The sequence below is a fragment of the Schistocerca gregaria genome, chromosome X (assembly GCF_023897955.1).
Source record: "Schistocerca gregaria isolate iqSchGreg1 chromosome X, iqSchGreg1.2, whole genome shotgun sequence".
In the NCBI taxonomy this organism is placed as follows: domain Eukaryota; kingdom Metazoa; phylum Arthropoda; class Insecta; order Orthoptera; family Acrididae; genus Schistocerca; species Schistocerca gregaria.
Genome location: NC_064931.1, coordinates 867561624 through 867581976, shown reverse-complemented (window position 1 = coordinate 867581976; position 20353 = coordinate 867561624). Strand labels below are relative to the sequence as shown.

General features: G+C 38.0%; 1 non-coding gene across 1 annotated transcript; it reads right to left on the bottom strand.

Annotated features, from left to right (window-relative positions):
• Positions 1-4121: 4121 nt before the first annotated feature.
• On the bottom strand, positions 4122-4194 carry Trnas-cga (transfer RNA serine (anticodon CGA)). The gene has a single exon. It is a non-coding gene; the product is annotated as a tRNA-Ser (tRNA).
• Between the last annotated feature and the right edge of the window lie 16159 nt (positions 4195-20353).

Genomic DNA, 20353 nt, shown 5'->3' with positions numbered 1-20353 from the left:
GCAGCGGTTCAAACGTCCTGGGCCAGCCCGGTGCCAGGGGCATGCCCACTGGGATCAGCTCAGTGGGCCCGGCCACAAACAGTAGGTTTATACTCACGCTGGCACGTGTGTAACGTTGCAGTTAGATTAAGTAGGTTAATATTAGAAGTAGAAATGCCCATAGCAAAAACAAAAAACTAACACTAAAAAGTAGGTAATAATATTAAGCAATGAATGCTGTAGTAACTGTATTATTGTATGTAAACAAAGACCCACTAATGCTTCAGGTGGTGGGTTATTCTGTATCATAATATAACATTGGTTAATAAAGATATTTTTTTTTTTTAAAAAAAAAAAAAAATCGTTCTTAAATTTTTGACCTACTTGACCACTAAAATGTCCCATTATCATCTAGTAATAGAATTTTATGTTATTTGTCGATTCACGTGACTCTGTACAGAGTTCTTCTATGTCCACTCAGACATCACATTCTGTTTTCTGTGGAATGTAACTGTGTGAACACATTCCCCCTAGTCACCGCTGTCCATGTTGACTTGTTCTAATATCTCTGTTGCACTGAATTCAACAGGGCAGCGCTGAAGACATCAATTTTCACAACGAGTGAGCTACGGATCCTTTAGTTCCTGTTAACGGCGGCACCTAGAATCTCTTGTAGTTAGGCTGTGAAGGTGGACGTAGATAAGAATTTCCTTGATTTATTCAGTCGGTGTAAGTAGATTTTGTAGTATGTTACGCGAACGCTGTATTGGGCAAAATTTACGTAACATAATTGTGAACAAACAGCAAACCGTTGTTCGCAACACTTCGGGATAAAAGACTGACGCCACTAAATCGGCTGGTCGGACAGAACTTTAAACATTCATTAATATAGCGATTCATTAACCCAGTCCGTTGTCCACGAACGATAGAGATTCACGTAAGAGTACACCGGTGAAAACAGATATCGTATGTTGGTGGCTCCTGCAGGCAGACTGCTGCTCAGGAAAATGATGGTTCAAATGGCTCTGAGCACTATGGGACTCTACTGCTGTGGTCATTAGTCCCCTAGAACTTAGAACTACTTAAATCTAACTAACCTAAGGACATCACACACATCCATGCCCGAGGCAGGATTCGAACCTGCGACCGTAGCAGTCGCACGGTCCCGGACTGCGCGCCTAGAACCGCGAGACCACCCTGGCCGGCCAGGAAAATGAGCTAGCGCACATTCTGATGAGAATACTGGGAGCTGCCTTTTTCGTGCACTCTTTAATCGCAGGCGCACATTGGGACCCCAGTGGTCACGGGTAGAGCTGCTCACCGTGAGACGTGTTTCTGTGATTAAGAGGTTCCTACACAACAAGACAGAATTGAGTCGCAGAAGAGGACAGTCCGCCTATGCCACAGGAAGATCGAGATACAGTTTGCAGCGCAGGAATCACGTAGTTTCACTCTGAAGCACCCGTCTTGGCGTTCAGATTTCTCCAACTCAAGAAACCGAAACACCACTGTCTTACGACTCTACAATTCCATGTTCTTCTACAGAAGACGACAGTTCAACCTCGACACTTCTTGATATCACTATGTACCTGCCTTCTGGATGTCAGTCATAAATATTGCCCACGACTTTCATAATTAATTTCAGGTTATTTTTGTTCAGCCTGTTTTCCTTCACTTGCTTTTGATATTCGGACATTACAACCCTCAGTAAAGATTTAGTGGAGAAGACTTACAAGAGAATCGCTCCTACACGTCATCACCGATTTTTTCCAAATTTATGAAATTTGCATGCCTTGTCCAGAAGTGAATTTGACACAGCGGGAGCACTCAATGACCAAGCATTTAGAAAAAATAGAATTTTTCGTACTTGTCGTGTGAAGCATGAGCCTGTTTAAATGAGGTATTAGCGGAGCCGAAAGACTTCAGGTCGGTAATCTGAAGGTCGTGGGTTGAGTCCCTATGCGGGAACTATTTCTGTTTATTCAGTTTCTACGTTACTTACCCTACAAATGAACCGAATTAGTGCTCAATACATGTTATTTATTAATTTTCATAAAATGCATTAACAGGAAAAGTAAAAGAAAATTTTTGATTGCAAACAATTTCCAAGAAAGGATTGTACTTACAGCGTCCACGAGGACTCAGCAAATACCTCTTGATAAAAGGATGTAATTAAAGCGTCCAGTACTTCGTACACCGTTAGTTTCGTTCTGACCTCCGAGCTGCACCCAAACAATAGGTTTCCCTGCTTTTACGATGAATAGCATTCCAGACCGTGTAAATCATCAAATGAAAAACAATTAAAGAAGCTAATTTTATATACGAAGTTCTCGTGTGCGCCTTACAATCCCTCCCTGAAATTTATTTCAAATCCCAGATTTTCCATTGCTTTTGCTTTTCTTGCTTTTATTGGAAATATAAACAAATACAATGTACTGAGCATTATTACAGTTTATTTGTAGTATAGCTATCGTAAAATAGAAAATGGAAGGAAGGATAGAAAGAGTTTTCGAGCAGGAACTCGCCCGTGCCACGCTCGGATTACTGTTCTGAAGTATTACCGCTGCGCCAACCGCTGCCTGGAAACTAACCTAATGTTAATGGCTCATGCGGAGCCCGACCCGCACCAAAAATAGCATTTTTCTTAACTTTTGTAGCTCCCATTCGTGTCACATTCATTCCTGGTTAAGGTCTGTGTATAGCATTAATTTGGACGAAATCAGTGACGACAAATAAGTACAATCCCCTCATTGATGTAAATATAATTATCTAGTGAAACGTCTGCCAGGAAACTTAAAAGTCAAGCGGATTCAGCATTAGTTTTTCTCTTGTCCGTGTATCCACTTTTCCATTCTTATTTCTTTTGTTTTGAAGTGTCATACTTCAATGGCGTTCGTATGTTATTTTCCTGATCAGAATTTCCCTCTCAACTGACATCCACGAGAGTATTGTTGAATATACTCTACGACTCACAGTTTTGTCTGGTATAGCATTTTATTCATTACCCTCTAAAGGAACAGTCATGGAATGGAGGAGAATCCATTACGGAAAAAAATACACTTAAAAGGCCATGAGTTGAGCCATTGATTCACTGTCTCTCAGTATGCACCCAAACTGAGTCGCGTTGCTATTCCTGCGCTCAGGTCACCGCGTGCCAATGTGCGTCTGGCCCAAGACTTGGATTCTTTGCTGAGTACAGAATTCTGAGAAGGCTGCAGAGTGAACGTCGGGCCGTCACCCGTAAAGGTAGATCTTGTCAAACTCTGCATTACGACGACTTGGCCCAATGCACTGTTAATTGTCCTAGCTGACGTGGTGTATTTTCAAAACACAAGAATCTGGAAAAGGTGTGTGCAGAGATGATCCACGAAGAGCATTGGTAAGCTGCAACTAGGCGTACATTTGCACATTATGACGTTCTCGGCCAGTTCCGATATGTTTTTATGTCGAAATAGTCCTGTGAAGCGCCACAATTTCAGTAATGTGCATCTGCATATTAATGAAACTGGTTTGATTGTGTTGGATAGCGTTTATCTGTGGCGAATGTACTCCCTGATTAAAGACGTGGAATACTGGATCTAATTAATGTAAAGAAACAGTGCCATCTCCATGAACTTTTCTTTGCAAGAACCAAATCATACTTGCAGAGCAAGCCCGGATAACTAACTGATTTCCAACCTAAAAAAATTACGGAAATCATCTACAGACGGCGAGAGCCGACAAACGTCTAGTTCGTACGAGAGATCAGCAACTACTCTAAATTCTGCCTGCAGCAATTATGTGTAAAAATACCAGTTTCTAAGTGATCATATATGATACTTCCTGGCAGATTAAAACTGTGTGCCGGGCCGAGACTTCAACTAGGGACCTTTGCCTTTCGCGGGCAAGTGCTCTATCAACTGAGCAACCCAAGCACGACTCACGCGCCGTCCTCACAGCTTTACTTCTGCCAGTACCTCGTCTTCTACCTTCCAAACTTAACAGAAGCTCTTCTGCCAAGCTTGCAGAACTAGCACTCCTGAAAGAAAGGATATTACGGATACATGGCTTAGCCACAGCTTGGGGGATGTTTCCAGAATGAGATTTTCACTCTGCAGCAGAGTGTGCGCTGATATGAAACTTCCTCGCAGATTAATACTGTGTGCCCGACCGAGACTCGAACTCGGGACCTTTGCCTTTCGGGGGCAAGTGCTCTACCAACTGAGCTACCCAAGCACGACTCACGCACCGTCCTCACAGCTCTACTTCTGCCAGTTTGGAAGGTAGAAATCGAGGTACTGGCTGAAGTAAAGCGGTGAGGACGGTGCCTGAGTCGCGCTTGTGTGGCTCAGTTGGTAGAGCACTTGCCCGCGAATGGCAAAGCTCCCGAGTTCAAGTTTCGGTCCGGCACACAGTTTTAATCTGCCAGGAAGTTTCATATCAGCGCACACTCCGCTGCAGAGTGAAAATCTCATTCTGGTCATATGTGAGTCAGAAGCCGTTTTGACTGACAAATTTAGCTGCTAACCAGTTTAAACAAAAATAGAGGTGACTGGCATAAAAAGCCATGGTTGCCTATAATTATTTTAATTCTCTGCGATTCGAAGAAGAAGTCTAAATGGTGACATTAAAAACGGAAAATAACACATTTTTCTTTAAAATGTGAAACTGAAAAACCAGTTTATATACCGTCTTTGGCGATTGTAATAAAAAATCTTATTTAGGCCAAACTTATTTTCGTCAACAAGTATCTAAAAGCAGCTTCAGTGGTCCGATTTTTTGCTTCCTAACTCAGTCCTGACGTTCTTCCACAGACAGGTGCTCTATTTCTAGAGTATTGCCCTGTACTGACACTGGACATTTTTACGTTTTCATGTTGTGTGGCTGCACTTACGCCGCGTGTAGTTTGTTTGATATTTCCAGTGCCAGTGAGCTGTGAAAAAGCACCTATGTAGAGAAGAAAGTTAGGAATGAAGTAGGAAGCAAAAAATCTGACCACTGAAGATGCGCTTAAGTACAGAGAAACGCGTGTGGTCCAAATAAGACTTTTATTACAGTCACAAAAGCAGATATATAACCTGAATAACATTAAAAAACACTAAAGAAGAATATGCTCATGTGCGACGTTCAGGGCAATTAATGACATAATAAGGCATCATTAATTAATCAATCATTAATAAATTTATATCTTTGTATCTCTATTCCATCTAGAGTACCAACGTAATCTGACAGATCGCGTTGTCCGCAGTGACACAAGCACTTTAATATGTGACGACATGTTAGGTGTATCGAGTCAATGACATTAAGCAGTCCCGTACAAAACCTAAACTTACATTATAAAACAAGTCTGCAGGAGTTAGTCAATTGTCAGCTTTGTACATGCAGTCAGTATCGTAAATGGTAAAACTGCAGATTACGGGAACAGAAGCACAATACATGCGTGTCTCTATCGGGTAGGACACGCAAGAAAATTCTTGAGTATGGCAGGTTATTTTGACGTGCATACCGCACACGACCGTGCCACCCGGTAGCTGCTGGCGAGCTGGACACGTTATCGTGCAAACTCTTTCCATGGGCAGTTCCCCAGTGGTCTGCATACACTAAAACGACACTTATAGCATGGATATATGGTGGTATGACCATCGGTGGATGTCATGCACAGTACTAATAAGCAATAGGAGTCCTGTGAATAATGGCTGACTGTGCAGCAAAGTGAAACTGATACGCAGAATATATGGCATGTGATCACACGACTTCTTGCTACCTTTATTTTTTCCAGCTAAATACTCTTCACTAAAAAGATTTTGTGCGTATTGTTTCAGTGTAACTGACGCTGTAACTGGAAACTCTCTAAGTGTGTGCCATCCTTCGCAGTTACTTTCGAAACGAACTACTTCTTGGTGGTCAAACAAGAGAGTAGAAACAGCTAGGAGCCTCGACACGGAATCTGCGTTTGCTACGTTTGCGTTTGATCCGTCACAGGCCCAAGCCTGTGAACACAGGCATTCGTGGCGAGCGCTCCGGCAAACCACACCCAGGAATAACCTATAGAGCTGCTGTATGACTGAATCGTCTAAATGACTATATACCGCCATATGAAGGAAACAGTAGAACATGTATTCGCGACACAGTGGGTCTGTGACGAAATATATCACTCAGATTTTTAACCAGTATTTATGGAATTCTAACATTGCGTTGGGTAAAGGCTCAGCTACTGCTGTACCCTACTATTTCCTTATTTTTTTGTCTCACAACGGAACATTGCCAACAGTCGATAAACGATCTTCATGAAACTTGACTGGTGTGTAGAGGGGGGGGGGGGGGGGGGAATGGTGAAATACGTATTTTTTTATTTGTGCCTAATTTCAATTTTAAGGGATAAAACAAACCCCAATATATAATCTGGTATTTTAAGTTTGGAGGGAATATCTTCCATATGAAGGTTTTAATTTTTTTCCATATAAAAGTTGATACATAATTAATGTCCTTGAAAACTGTGTAATTAATTTTTGTATGTAATACTTCCAAATTTTACAATGTACCTCTCCACCATAATTAATTTTGAAAAATGAAACATTTGATACAACGTGAATTAAAGAAGCCTCAAAGCCACATGAATCCATTGGTAATAAAGCTGGGTACTAAAATATCATATTTGGAAAATTAGCTGCACACATTGTGCTGTTGGAGTATTTTCAACATGCCTCCTTAAACTATCTAAACAAGCACTACTATTCTAATAATTATATTTGTTTGATGTTTTAAATTATATTACACTTTATATTTAGGGTTCATTTTTGTTATTTTTTAGTTTATCGTTTAACACAAGCGTATTTCGTTAATTGAAAATAGTGAGTAATTGATTATTTTGACAGGAAATAATTAAAATAACGATAATCTGTAAAGAAATACTTAAAACAACGTTTTTTAAACCATGTGTATCAAATGAACGAACATTCTTGACGTAATATACACGACGTGAAATACAGTATAAAACAAATGACACGGGTGATCCTCTAAGTACCTTGGTTTGTATCAGACATAATTCAGTACATTGTAGGCCATGCCAAAGACCACTGATTATGTACTAGCTACTGCAGCCTGATTATATTGCGTCTCAAGTGGAGATCGGCATCACAATCATTCAACAAATCTCTAGATCTGTTCTTACAATGTCCCACAGCTGTACCTACGCCGTCGTGCGTTTTCGGATCACGAGATGAACAAGTTCTTTGTTTTCAACTACAATGCTGCAAACAAGTCTTTCGCATTGAATACCCCTAGAATCAAACAATAATACAGTTATTTCTCTCTAACTGGGAAAGATAACATTTTTCAAATATCTTGCTACCGCAATGGCATTTCGGGCTGCTAAAAGAATTCTCGAATTCTCGGTTTGCTTTTAAAACTATGAAAAAGTGTGAAAAAAACCGTTTATTGCGTCTTACCTGAAGACAAGAAACATTTGTTGATCCCAAAGGTCTTGTACAGATACAGCTATGGAACATGCACTGCTTTCCATGACGGAAGAACGTTGAGTGAAACTTTTAACATTTAGTTCTGTTGAATAAGTATTATGTCAGACTCCACTTGATACGCAGTATAACCAAATTCGAGTCATTATTAGATAGTCAGTTCTCTTCGCCGAGGCTTATAAATGAAATACATCACACAAATCAGAACAGAGGATCACTGATGACAATGTGAAATCCTGCAGAGTTTGTTTTACAGTGTCTTCTTTGACGCATATATTGTGTGAAGAAATGTCGTTCATTCTACGTACATGGTATACAAAAATGTTATGTCCCGACTATATCTTTATGGATTATCGTTATTGTAATTATTTTCTACCATAACAGTGAGTTATTTTTTATTTCACTTACCAAAATACATGTATGTGAAACGGTAAACTGAAACACAAAAATCAATGAAAGTAAAACGTAAAAAAATTAAAATATAGAACAAATATAAGAATAATAAATAATTAAAACAGTAATGAACGTTTTGATATTTTAATTACGTATGGTGAAAATACTCCAACAGCACACTGTGTACAGCTTATTTTCCAAAAATGATATTTCTGTACCCAACTTTATTATGAAGGGATGTATGTGGTTTAAAAGCTTCTTTAAATTTTGGTGTAACAAACTTTTCCATTTTTCAAAATTAATTAATAGTAGTGAGGCATTTTGCAACATTTCAAATTATTACAAAAGTTGATAGACAGTTTCCAAGAGCATTAATTACATGTCAACTTTTATATGAAAAGTTTTTTATATGTCACCGTTTCATAGATCTTCCCTCTAAATTAAAAACACCAAATTATTTTTCGGAGTGTGTTTTATTCTTAAAAGTGATATTGGACGCAAACAACATATATTGGACTATTTTTCGCCCTCTACACACTCCCAAGATTCATGAAGATCGTTTATTGACTCTTGCGAATGTTTCTTTGTCAGTTGGATTATCAGTTTGGGTTCATAGTGACTACTTCAGAACGTTCCCAATAATCATCGAACCATTACGTGAGTGGTTCTGAAATGATTAATGAAATAACATTTGTATATTTCGAACTATTCACAACTGTACTACTTTGAATATTCTGTGCCCTTAATTTCTAGTACTTAGTAGACATGTTCTTTAAGTACACATAATTTTCAGAGTTGAGCTGTTGTGAACAGCTCAAAATAAACAAGCACTATTTCCTTAATTATATCAGAACCAGTCAGGTAACAGCTCTATCGTTAATGAACACACTCTAAAGTAGTCGTCGGTAATCCAAATCGATTGCTCTGAAATTCACAATTAAGTGCCTGTAAGAGGATTCACAGAACCACCCTCATACTGTCTCCGTACTGTTCCACTCTCGAACAGCGCCTGGGAATAACGCACACTTAAATCTTTCAGTGCAAGCTCTGATTTCTCTTATTCCGATCTATGTAGGTTGGCGCCAACAAAATATTTTCAAACTCTGAGGAGAAGGTTGGGGACCGAAATTTCATGAAAAGATCCTGCCGCAGCGTAAAACGCTTTTCTTTTAATGACTGCCATACCAATTCCGTGGGACTATCCCCTATTTTGCCATAGTACAAAACGAGTTGCTCTTCGTTGAACTTTTTCGATGTCCTCCGTCGACCATATCTGATGCGGATCCCACACCACACAGCAATACTCCAGAAGAGTGCGGACTGGCTAGTTTAGGCAGTCTCTTTAATAGAGCAGTTGCATTTCCTAAGTGTTGTGCATATAAATCGCCGTCTGTTGTTGGCTTCACCAACAAAATTATTTATGTGACCGTTCCAAATTAAGTTACCTGTAATTGTAATCATTAAGTAGTTAGCTGAATTTAGTGCCTTTAGATTTGTGAAATTTCTCGTGTAGCCGGAATTTAGCTAATTTCTTTTAGTACTCATGTGGATGGCTTCACACTTTTCGTTATTTAGAGTAAATTACCTTGGGTGTTTTTGTGACTTGTCAACCTGACAGGTATATATTCTGGATCAGAGGCCTGGCCTTTATTAAGTCATTCAAGCTACTTTGGTACACCAAGGATATCTACTTGTCAGTTACTCACGTTTGTAGATGTTCTAGATTCGAATTCTGCATACTTACTTCGTCTTATTTGGGAAGAAATTTCCGAAAACTGTGCTAAGTAACTCTGCTTTATTGGCACTGTCATCAGTTACATCACCACTGCTATTGTGCAATGAAGCTATTGATTGTGCCTTTCCGTTTGTGTTCTTTACATTCCACCAGAATCTCTTCGGATTTTCTATGAAATCTGTTGTGGAAACCAATAAAAGTATCTCGCGTAGAAGTTAGCACTAAATATGTAGCTTCTGTAAAACTTTGCCAAATTTTGGGGTTTTGCGTTCTTCTAAATATGGCATGCTTTTTTCGTTGCTTCTCTAACAGTGTCCTGTCATCTTTTCTGTAACATGGGGGATCAGTACTTGGTACGTGTCTCTCAATTACCTTTGATACTATTTTTCTTAATCCAAACTATATCTTGTTTACACTTACAAAATCAGATTTATAATGAATCTGAAACGGCCTCACGGGATTAGCCGAGCGGTCTAAGGTGCTGCAGTTTATGGACTGTGTGGCTGGTCCCCGTGGAGGTTTGAGTTCTCCCTCAGGCATAGGTGTGTGTGTTTCTCCTTAGGATAATTTACGTTAAGTAGTGTGTAAGCTTAGGGACTCATGACCTTAGCAGTTACATCCCATAAGATTTTACACACATTTGAACATTTTTGAAACTGAAATAGGAAAGTAAAGAAATAGTAAATTAATCAGGACTAATTTTCAACCCCTTATTCTTCTGCCAATGTAATAAATTTCTCCTCATTCAATAAGTTCATAAGATTATGAAACATGATAAGCACAATTAGACATCATATTTATGAAACAAAACATTAAATGGGGGCATTCAGTATTGACATATGATGTTCATAAATTTATGTGTGTTGATAGAACACTGTATAAGATGTATGGTACAAAATTTTATGCTACAGTAAACACATGGACTTGTGCTGGATAAACTCTGTTCAACTAGAATGTGGATGGGAGATGGTAAATTTCATACTGAAATACAAGCCAGCCAAGTCTGCTTTGCAATGGAATAACCCAAATTCCAGTCGTTGTAATGACATTTTTCCAACATAAAATAGCAGAAAAGTGGTGAAGCCACATTGTTCTGCACATGAATTATTTTAATTTTTCATGTTATTTTCATGCCATATAATGTGCTTTATATACTACCATACTATTATGTAGTCGAAAATAAACTCTTTACAACACCAGGAACTCTGGTTACATGACACACAAATGATATGAAAACTTGAAGCAATATTTCACTGAACACCTCTGTTAGTTAGACAGTTGCACATGACTGAATCCCCAGGTGTAGTAAGTTACAGGTCTACCTATAAATGGATTACAAAAGTACGTTAAAAAATCTCTCCAGAATATTCTAGAAAGTAATGTACTCAAGAGAAATCCCATATTTAAGTAGAAAAAAATTAGTTAGTACATTGCAGTTTGGAATCAAGGATGATTGCTCGACCGGGAGTACTATTTATTGATTCACTCACAAAATTTTACAAGTGGAAAATAATAAAATGTCACTAGTTGGTACATTTTGTGATCTTTCCAAGGCATTTGATTGTGCAGATCATATTAATCTCTTAGAAAAAATTAAATTTTATGGAAGTGATGGCTTTACACATAACTGCTTTGAATCATACTTAAAAGACAGAATGCAAAAGTTGTCCTGAATAATTCTAATAATGACTTTATTCATAGCTGCTATATTCTCAGTAACTATAGTACATATTTCTGAATAATATTCAGCTTTTAATGGCACAGTTCTTTTTATTATATTTTACTTGTTTCAATAGTTCTATGATCTTTAGAAGCCAACAAAATTAGGATATTATTAATCTAGAAGAATGAATATATATATGAAGTATGAGAAGCGTATTTGTAAAAGTTAACTTAATGTTGGTTTAGCAGATGCCAATATCTTCTTCACAGAAGCATAATGCCATAAAATGTCCAAAAATGTACATATTGGATGTGATAATTATGAACTCTGGCTGACAAATTGATAATTCACAATACATGAAGCACATTTATGTACATATTCAGTTTTGCTAGCATCAAGGAAGACGTATGAAAACACATAAAAAGTATAACTGAAATATATAAAGGAAGTTTCATATAATACATTTCAAAAAAAGGCACATAGTTCCATGTAAATTATTGCTGACATTCCTGTCTATAAATAATGGACCAGTGTTAACATTAATTTATAAAAGATGTTATACAGTCAAAATTGTGTGCATTTTTCATTGCAAGCTGATCATTCATCAACTCTTTTTAGTAAGGGATGTTGATGTATTTCAAACTCTTCTAAAATGTTCACATTGTAACCCTTGTCAGGTATATGGAAAATTTCCTTGTTAAACAATGTGCTTATAATTATCACATACAATATATTTATTTTTGGACATGTCATGCTATTTTTCTTCTGTGAGGAAGATATTAACATCTGCTTCACTGGTATTAAATAATTTTTGTAATTCACTTATTAAACTTCACATAAATTCATTGCCAAAGTCTACATGATTTACAATAACGCAAGTTTTGAAGGCTTCTGAAAATGATAAATTAATTAGTTAAAACCAGTAAAGTGAAATAAAAATAATTGTGCATCTGATGACTGAACTTTATTCTGAAATCCAAACAATGTTCGAAAGAGAAGATTTTAGTGACTGAGGAGTTCCAGAAGGTTCAATATTTAGTCCTTTCCTATTCCTTATACATGTGAATGAACTTAGAAGAGACTGTTAATCATCCTTCCAAAAGAATTAGTAGGTGGTTTTCTGACAATGGACTCTCTCTAAATTTTGAGAAAACAAGCTATGTTCATTTATGTACAACAAATATTCATACCAGTAATTGATGAAGCACATAAACAGGGTAGATTGCTCAAGATTTTTCCATGTAGATACCCATGAAAGGAGTTAAGTATTTTAACAACCCATGACAGTACATATGTTTGTTAATGAAATTTGTGTAAACTATCCATCATAGTTTTATAAGAAGTGATATCTATGCCTACAAATATATGGGGAAAAAGGATATTTATTAGTCTTACTGAAGCTGTCAGCTGTTTAGAAAATAGTACAGTATCCTACAACACAAATTTCTGACCACTGGTCCTATACCATAAAATGCCTAACAAATAGTAAACAGAGTCTTACAGTCTACCTACAATCATTCCTTCTGGACATCTGGCATTCCATAGAAACTTTTTTATCAAGTAAAAGGTAGTTTATAAAAAGACTTCTTTCTTAGTGTAGTTGCCTCAGCAGGGCTGGAAAATGTTACATTCATTAGCGGTAAAACTAATCATGTATACATATCCTGTAAACTGATTGTTCCACATCATTTCGATAAAAGAATCTTCTACATGAACTATGGAACATGTAACTAACTTGTCATAATCGTTTTCAGTGAACTACGCTACTACACTCAAAGTGCAGATTCTAAAGTGTTTCGAAAACTTCGACAAAAGCTTTGACCAGAATGTTATTCAGAATTAGCATTGCCTTCACATTCCATTTAATCGATTCAGCAGCCCTAAAATTCTCAACTTGGTGGCTGATTTGAGTTTTGGAAAGAGTCTGATAGCTTGAAGCCTTTTGTAGCAAAATCAGGGGAATATGGGTCAGGATGGTCAGTATGACTCTTATCCATTTTTTTAACAGAATGACACAATACTGCTCTATATTGGATCACATATGATGACAAAAGATAAATGTGCATTATCGAAGACCTTATATAATCAAAATGTGTATATTATTGCTCGCTACCATATAAAAGTACTGTTAATACAGGGAACTTCCATCAGGATAGTTTCATAAGTGTTTGATTAATAGCAGTGCTTGTTACTTGTGTAACAGTTTAGTCCCAGAACATTTTTAATCAACTGCATAGTATACTTAATACAGAATATAAACCTTATTTATTGCAACCAAATTGATGGGCATGTGACAAGGCTTGGAGCCCAGGCTGACATACCAGTTATGCTACTCTAGTGATGTCTGCCTGAAACCTTCCTTTTCAATCACATACCTCTTTCCCACTACCATCTATTCACGGGAAATTAGGCAAGAGTATAGCCAGGGTGAACCTACTAATGTAATGTTGTTTGGCCAGACCTCATTCATACTTCGTATGGTAATTGTACGTTCTGAAAAGCATAGCCTAATGTGTTGGAAGTTTTGCTATGTAATAAGAATATGGCCTTGAATAATGCCAATAATAGGTTATCTTGTATGATCATTTGGAAATCACCACCATGTAAATATGAATAAATTTCGAAACAATGCATGAAATTGTGAAAGGTTCCTTCCCAGTCTGCAAAACTGAACTGTTAGGAGTTTAGTACTTTACAGACATAAGGTATGGAGTGATTAGACCTGTCCTGATTTAGGTGTGTTAAGACTGCTCGTATTCCATAATGACATTCATTTGGTGGTATGACTACTGGTCGGCCCATCGAATATGATACCAAATGAAGCTTAACAAAGTAACTGTTTTAAGGTGCTAAATCTTTTACCAAATTCTGGTATACACTAAAATTTAGGCCTTTCCATGTATAAGTTATTTAAGGAATGATGCATTTAGTCCAAATTGGACAGATTAATTAATGTCCCCTATAAATACAAAATTTCTTTAGAGCTACTAAATTAATTGAAATTTTAAGCAGGAAGGGGAGGAATTTTAGCAACAGTTAGGAGGTCACACACACCATACACAGTTTTTGCCACATAATATGCAAATAACTGGTGATTTCTCAAACTGGGAAACTATCAAGAATGGGGTGCCACAAGGGTTGGTCTTGGGCCCTCTGCTGCTCTTAATATATATTTATGACTTGCCATTCTATATTCACGAAGATGCAAAGCTGGTACTTTATGCCGATGATACAAGTATAGCTATCACACCCAACAGACAAGAATTATCTGTTGAAATTGTAAACAATGTTTTTCATAAAATCATTAAGTGGTTCTCTGCAAATGGGCTCTCATTAAACATTGACAAAACACAGTATATACAGTTCCACACAGTAAATGGAATGACACCATTAATAAATATAGACTTCGATCAGAAATCGGTAGCTAAGGTAGATTATTCAAAATTTCTTGGTGTATGCATTCGTGAGGGATTGAATTTGAAAAAAAAAAAACCCACTGAGGATCTGCTGAAACGTTTGAGTTCAGCTACTTATACCATTATGGTCACTCTAAATTTTGGCCATATACATCTCAGTAAATTACCTTACCACGCCTATTTTCATTCTCTGCTTTCATATGGCATCATATTCTGGGGTAACTCATCATTGAGTAAAATAGTGTTCATTGCACAAAAGCGTGTAATCAGAATAATTGCTGAAGCTCATCCAATATCATCCTGCAGACACTTATTTAAAGAGCTAGGGATCTTCACTGTAGCCTCACAATACATATATTCAGTTATGAATTTTGTTATTAACAATCTGAACAAATTCAGAAGTAATAGCAATATACATGGCTACAACACTAGGAAAAAGGATGCTCTTCACTACTCAATGTTAAATCTAACTTTGGCTCAGAAGGGGGTAAATTATGCTGCCACAAAAGTCTTTGGTCTTTTACCTAATAGCATCAAAAGTCTGACAAATAGCCATTTAGCATTTAAAAGGAAATTAAAGGAAGTTCTTAATGGCAACTCCTGCTACTCATTACATGAATTTTTGGAAATAGTAAGTGTGTGATTTAGCCAACCCCCACAAAAAAGTAATAAAAATAAGAAATTTTAAGTGTCATGTAATATTTCGTGTAATGTTATATCTTGTGTACACACCTTTCATTAACCTGACATGTTCCACATCATTATGAAGTGTCATATTCATGATCTATGGAATAGGTACTAATCTAATCTAATCTGCTAATAAGTATTCCACTGACCATTGAATGCACTGAACTGTGCTGGTTATATTTATTTCCTGAAGATCAAACAGTGGAACACCATATTTGTTAATTCCTTTTTATTATTGCCCATAACAAGGATAGTACAGAAAAGGAAAAACAACTTAGATGTTTGCCGATGACATTGTAATTCTGTCAGAGACAGCAGAGAACCGGTAAGAGCAGTTGAACAGAATGGACAGTATCTTGAAAGGAGGATATAAGATGAACATCAACAAAAGAAAATCTAGGATAATGGAATATAGTCGAATTAAATCAGTTGATGCTGAGGGAATTACATTAGGAAATGAGACACATGAAGTAGTAGATGAGTTTTGCTATTTGTGGAGCCAAATAACTGATGGTGGTCGAAGTAGAGAGGATATAAGATGTACACTGGCTATGGCAAAGAAAACGTTCCTGAAGAAGAGAATTCTGTAAACATCAAGTATAGATTTAAGTGTCAGAAAGTCTTTTCTGAAAATATCTCTATGGAGTGTGGCCCTGCATGGAAGAGAAACATGGATGATAAATAGTTCAGACAAGAAGAGAACAGAGGCCTTCGAAATGTGGTGCTACAGAAGAATGCTGAATATTAGATGGGTATATCGCGTAACGAGTGAGGAGGTACTGTATGGAATTAGGGAGAAGAATAATTTGTGGCATAACTTCACTAGAAGAAGGGATCGGTGGTAGGACACGTCCTGAGGCATCAAGGGATCAAACAATTTAGTTCTCCAGGGAAGCGTGGAAATTAAATGTCGTAGAGGGAGGCCAGGAGCTGAATACGCTTAGCAGATTCATAAATAAATAGGTTGGAGTAGCTATTCAGGGATGAATTGGCTTGCACAGGATAGAGTAGCATGGAGAGCTGCATCAACCCAGTCTCTGGGTTGAAGATCGCATCAACAACAACAAGAAGGATAGCCTAGGTATAACTACAGCATAATGAATTATTACAGATTTCGTATTTCAGGTACTATGGAATATTGGTTGTCCACTTGAGACGGTGAAGGCCAACATCTGATAGTGGTACAATCCGAGTGATAAGCAGTAGAAAAACAGTATGATGTAGAATCCAAAATAAGCTGGAGACAGGCACCTGACGAATCAGTTTCAGTGTAAGTTTCAGCTGTGTTTAGAGATCAAAGCGTCATTACACATAATCAGATTTGTGACAGCAACTTTTCGTATAAACAAAGGGAATCATTAGACATTTCAGTTACGATTAATTGACATGCTCACGAGTTTGAAGAGCTTGCTGCAGTGAAGTTCTTTTCTGGTTCAAATGTGTGTGAATTTCGATGGGACCAAACTGCTGAGGTCATCGGTCCATAGACTTACAAACTATTTGAACTAGCTTAAACTAACTTATGCATAGAACCTCTCTCTCTCTCTCTCTCTCTCTCTCTGTCTCTCTCTCTCTCTCTCTCTCTCTCACACACACACACACACACACACACACACACAGACGCAGACACACACACATGCCCGACGGAGGGAGGGACAGCGCAATCCGTGACATGGCGCCTCACACCTAGCGGCCACACCGCGCGGTTCTGCTCTAGTAAACACTCGTATTCCTTCATAGGGATTTTGGTTAAAGGGGCAGTGTGAGTGCAAACAAAATGTCCTTTCGACACCCAGACTCCTGAGTGAAGAAATCCAAAAAGAAAAAAAAAACTGTGAACAACTCGTCTACTGTTTCGAATAATGTTGCTGTTGTTGTGGTTGGCAGGAGAGCCAACCGTGTTCCTAAAGGAGGCCGAAATGCACGCGTTTCAGCTCACGCAGGCTGGCGTGAGGTCTGGAACATGACAAGGGAATTAGAATTGAGAAAAACGGACGTAGCTGGTGGAATACTTAACTTTAATCCATTAATGACGAATGTCGCTCTTGACGGTACATGATTTACAATATCAATGGAAACTGATCATGGCGCCTTGCTAGGTCGTAGCAAATAACGTAGCTGACGACTATGCTAACTATCGTCTCGGCAAATGAGAGCGTAAATTGTCAGTGAACCATCGCTAGCAAAGTCGGCTGTACAACTGGGCGACTGCTAGGAAGTCTCTCTAGACCTGCCGTGTGGTGGCGCTCGGTCTGCAATCAGTGATAGTGGCGACACGCGGGTCCGACGTATACTACCGGACTTCGGCCGATTTAAAGGCTACCACCTAGCAAGTGTGGTGTCTGGCGGTAACACCACAGCTGTACAGGCCAAATGTACAGTTTTATGGAATGAAATGTTCACTTCAGTACTAAGCAGTGCAGATATCAGCGCACCAATTCTTCGAATGTCTGATTTATGCAATTAAAAAACACAACATGTTCCGTGAAGACGTGATTCAGTTATCAGAATCTTAAAACCTTATGCCATTAGACTGTCAGAAATGTGTAAGCAACGAAAAATTGTATTTTTGATTCTGCCCAATGGCACAGAATTTAAGAATTTCATAACGGAATCATTTCTTCGCGAAAAATGTGTTTCAAATTAATCGTACTTTGGACAGCTGGTACATCATAACGCTGGTACTGATTCGTGACACAAATGTACTGTTTCACAACATAGTAAGCTAAACAGTAGGTTTTTACGTGTTTCCGTGGCATTTTTACTTAAAAGATACGAGTAGTGTATATTTTTCAGTATGAACAACAGGATAACTCTAGTGATTTAGTGGGATGCACAGGTGGCAGTAGAGGTGTTCACACGGAACTTGAAAAATACTCCTATTTACTCAAACACTGAAATTCCTTGTGGAATACTTCAGTCATCTAAAACTCGCATAACAACCACAATGCCGTTATAAGAGTCGAAAGATACGAATTTCAGGTAATAGTGAGGAATGAGTGATGTAGAGTTTTCACCTGTCCCCCATATTATTCAGTCTGTACATCGACCAAGCGCTTAACTAGACTGTGGAGCAATTTGAGAAAGGAAGTAACATCCCGGAATGGTTCGGTGATAACACTGTAATTCTATTAGAAATGACAAAGCATGTACAAGATTAGTTGAACGGAATGGATAGTCTTGAAAAGATGTTATAAGAACGATATTAATTAAAGTGAAGCACAGGTGGACGGAGCACTGTCACTATGAGTCAGAAAATTCTGAGGGAGTTGGATTAAAAGATGGGACACTAAAATTAGCAGTAAAGTATTTAAGTTAAAAGCTAATTGACAATGAACGTGGTGAATAGTATATGAAATGCAGACTGGCAGAAACAAAAGAAGCAAACGAGAACTATGTTAACACTGAATGTAAATTTAAACGTTAGAAAGTCTTCTTTATGCGTATTTCTCACGAGTGTGACCTTAGATGCCATTTAAAAGTGGAATTACTGGCAAGAAGGTAGTAAAACTTTTAAAAAATTGTCTAGTGGAAAACCATTGAAGAATATACGTGTAGATAGGATAATCAAACAAGAGAAACTGAAGCGAACTGTAAGAAAGTATGCTTATGGCAAAAATCGACTATAAGGATGAACAAGAGAAGATGGCACAGCCCGAGGCAGTTAGGAGTAGTTACTTTTGAAATGGGAGTGTGGAACTGGGAGTAACAATTGTAAATAGAGACCGAGGTTTGAATATGGTAAGCAGATTCAAATGGATGTAGGTTGCAACAGCTATGCAGAGATAAAGAGGCTTACACAGAATAGAATGGGTGGAGAGCTGTATCACACCAGTATTCAGACTAAACACTACACTAAAAGATGTACATTGCTAGAATTAATCAAACAACTTTTACGATGTAAGCGTACCGTATTGTGTTCCATATAAATAATTTTACGTAACAAAGTAACGAAATTAGTAATGAAGCAATTGTCAGTCACCATAAGAATTAAGTTTTTTTGTAATGTGTGGCAGAGTTCGTGATATAATAAACAAATACGTTATTCCCAGTAATTGATGACGCTGATGTACGGTTACGTATTTGGAGCTGAACTATTCTCATTTAACGTTTTAGGTTAATCAACACCTTAATGAGCTGTCGGGTTCCATGTTCCACTGAGTCTTGATTCCTAGAATTACGTACACAACTAAAACGATTCAATTTTACAAAGTGAAAAGAGTTGGCTTTAATGTATTTTGGGCGATGGAGCCCGTGATGTCCAGTAAAAAAGCCGGAACATCCTGGTAGAAGTTAAAAAGGAACACTCTGTGGCTGACTAGTCAGAGGAACTAAAAACTGATTCCTAAAAATGCTGTCATCCAGAATGTTTTTGCTTTCACGGCAGGGTGCGCCTTTAACATTGTAAACTGATCCTGCTGATCGTGCTTCCGTCTTCTCCGTGTTTTACTGTGCGTGCCACGTTGAATTTACGGGATGCGCTTGCCTGTGGTATTGTGTTGCCCGTGTGACTTAGAAATTTGGTGCAGTTTTTATACCTCGTGCGATATCAGATACGGAGGTTTTGATGACAGATTGCGCTTCTTTAACTGATGCGCAAAAGTTTACACAATTTCTAATTAATGAGGCCACATACGACTGTGGACAATGCTACCTTACTATTCCACCTCATTGGGAATTTATAAATAAATGTATGGCACTAACATTCATGGATGTCTACGGGGCTCGGAGAGGACGGCTGCACTTATTTGCCCACCGAAATCTAACAAAACCATCAGTTGGTGGAACACCGATGCTTTTCTGAACTAATGTGTAGTGACAGGGTTCACAGCTGCCTGAAAAAAAAAACGAAGTCTACACTATTTGGCTGGAATACGAGGGTTGCGCAGAAAGTAATGTAACGCATTTTTTTCTTCGACAATTCATCACCGAACATAATGAGAATTACATACACGAAAGAACGGTGTTTTACTAACACACTATTTTCCACATAATCTCCATCCGGTTCTATGGCCTTCCTCCAACG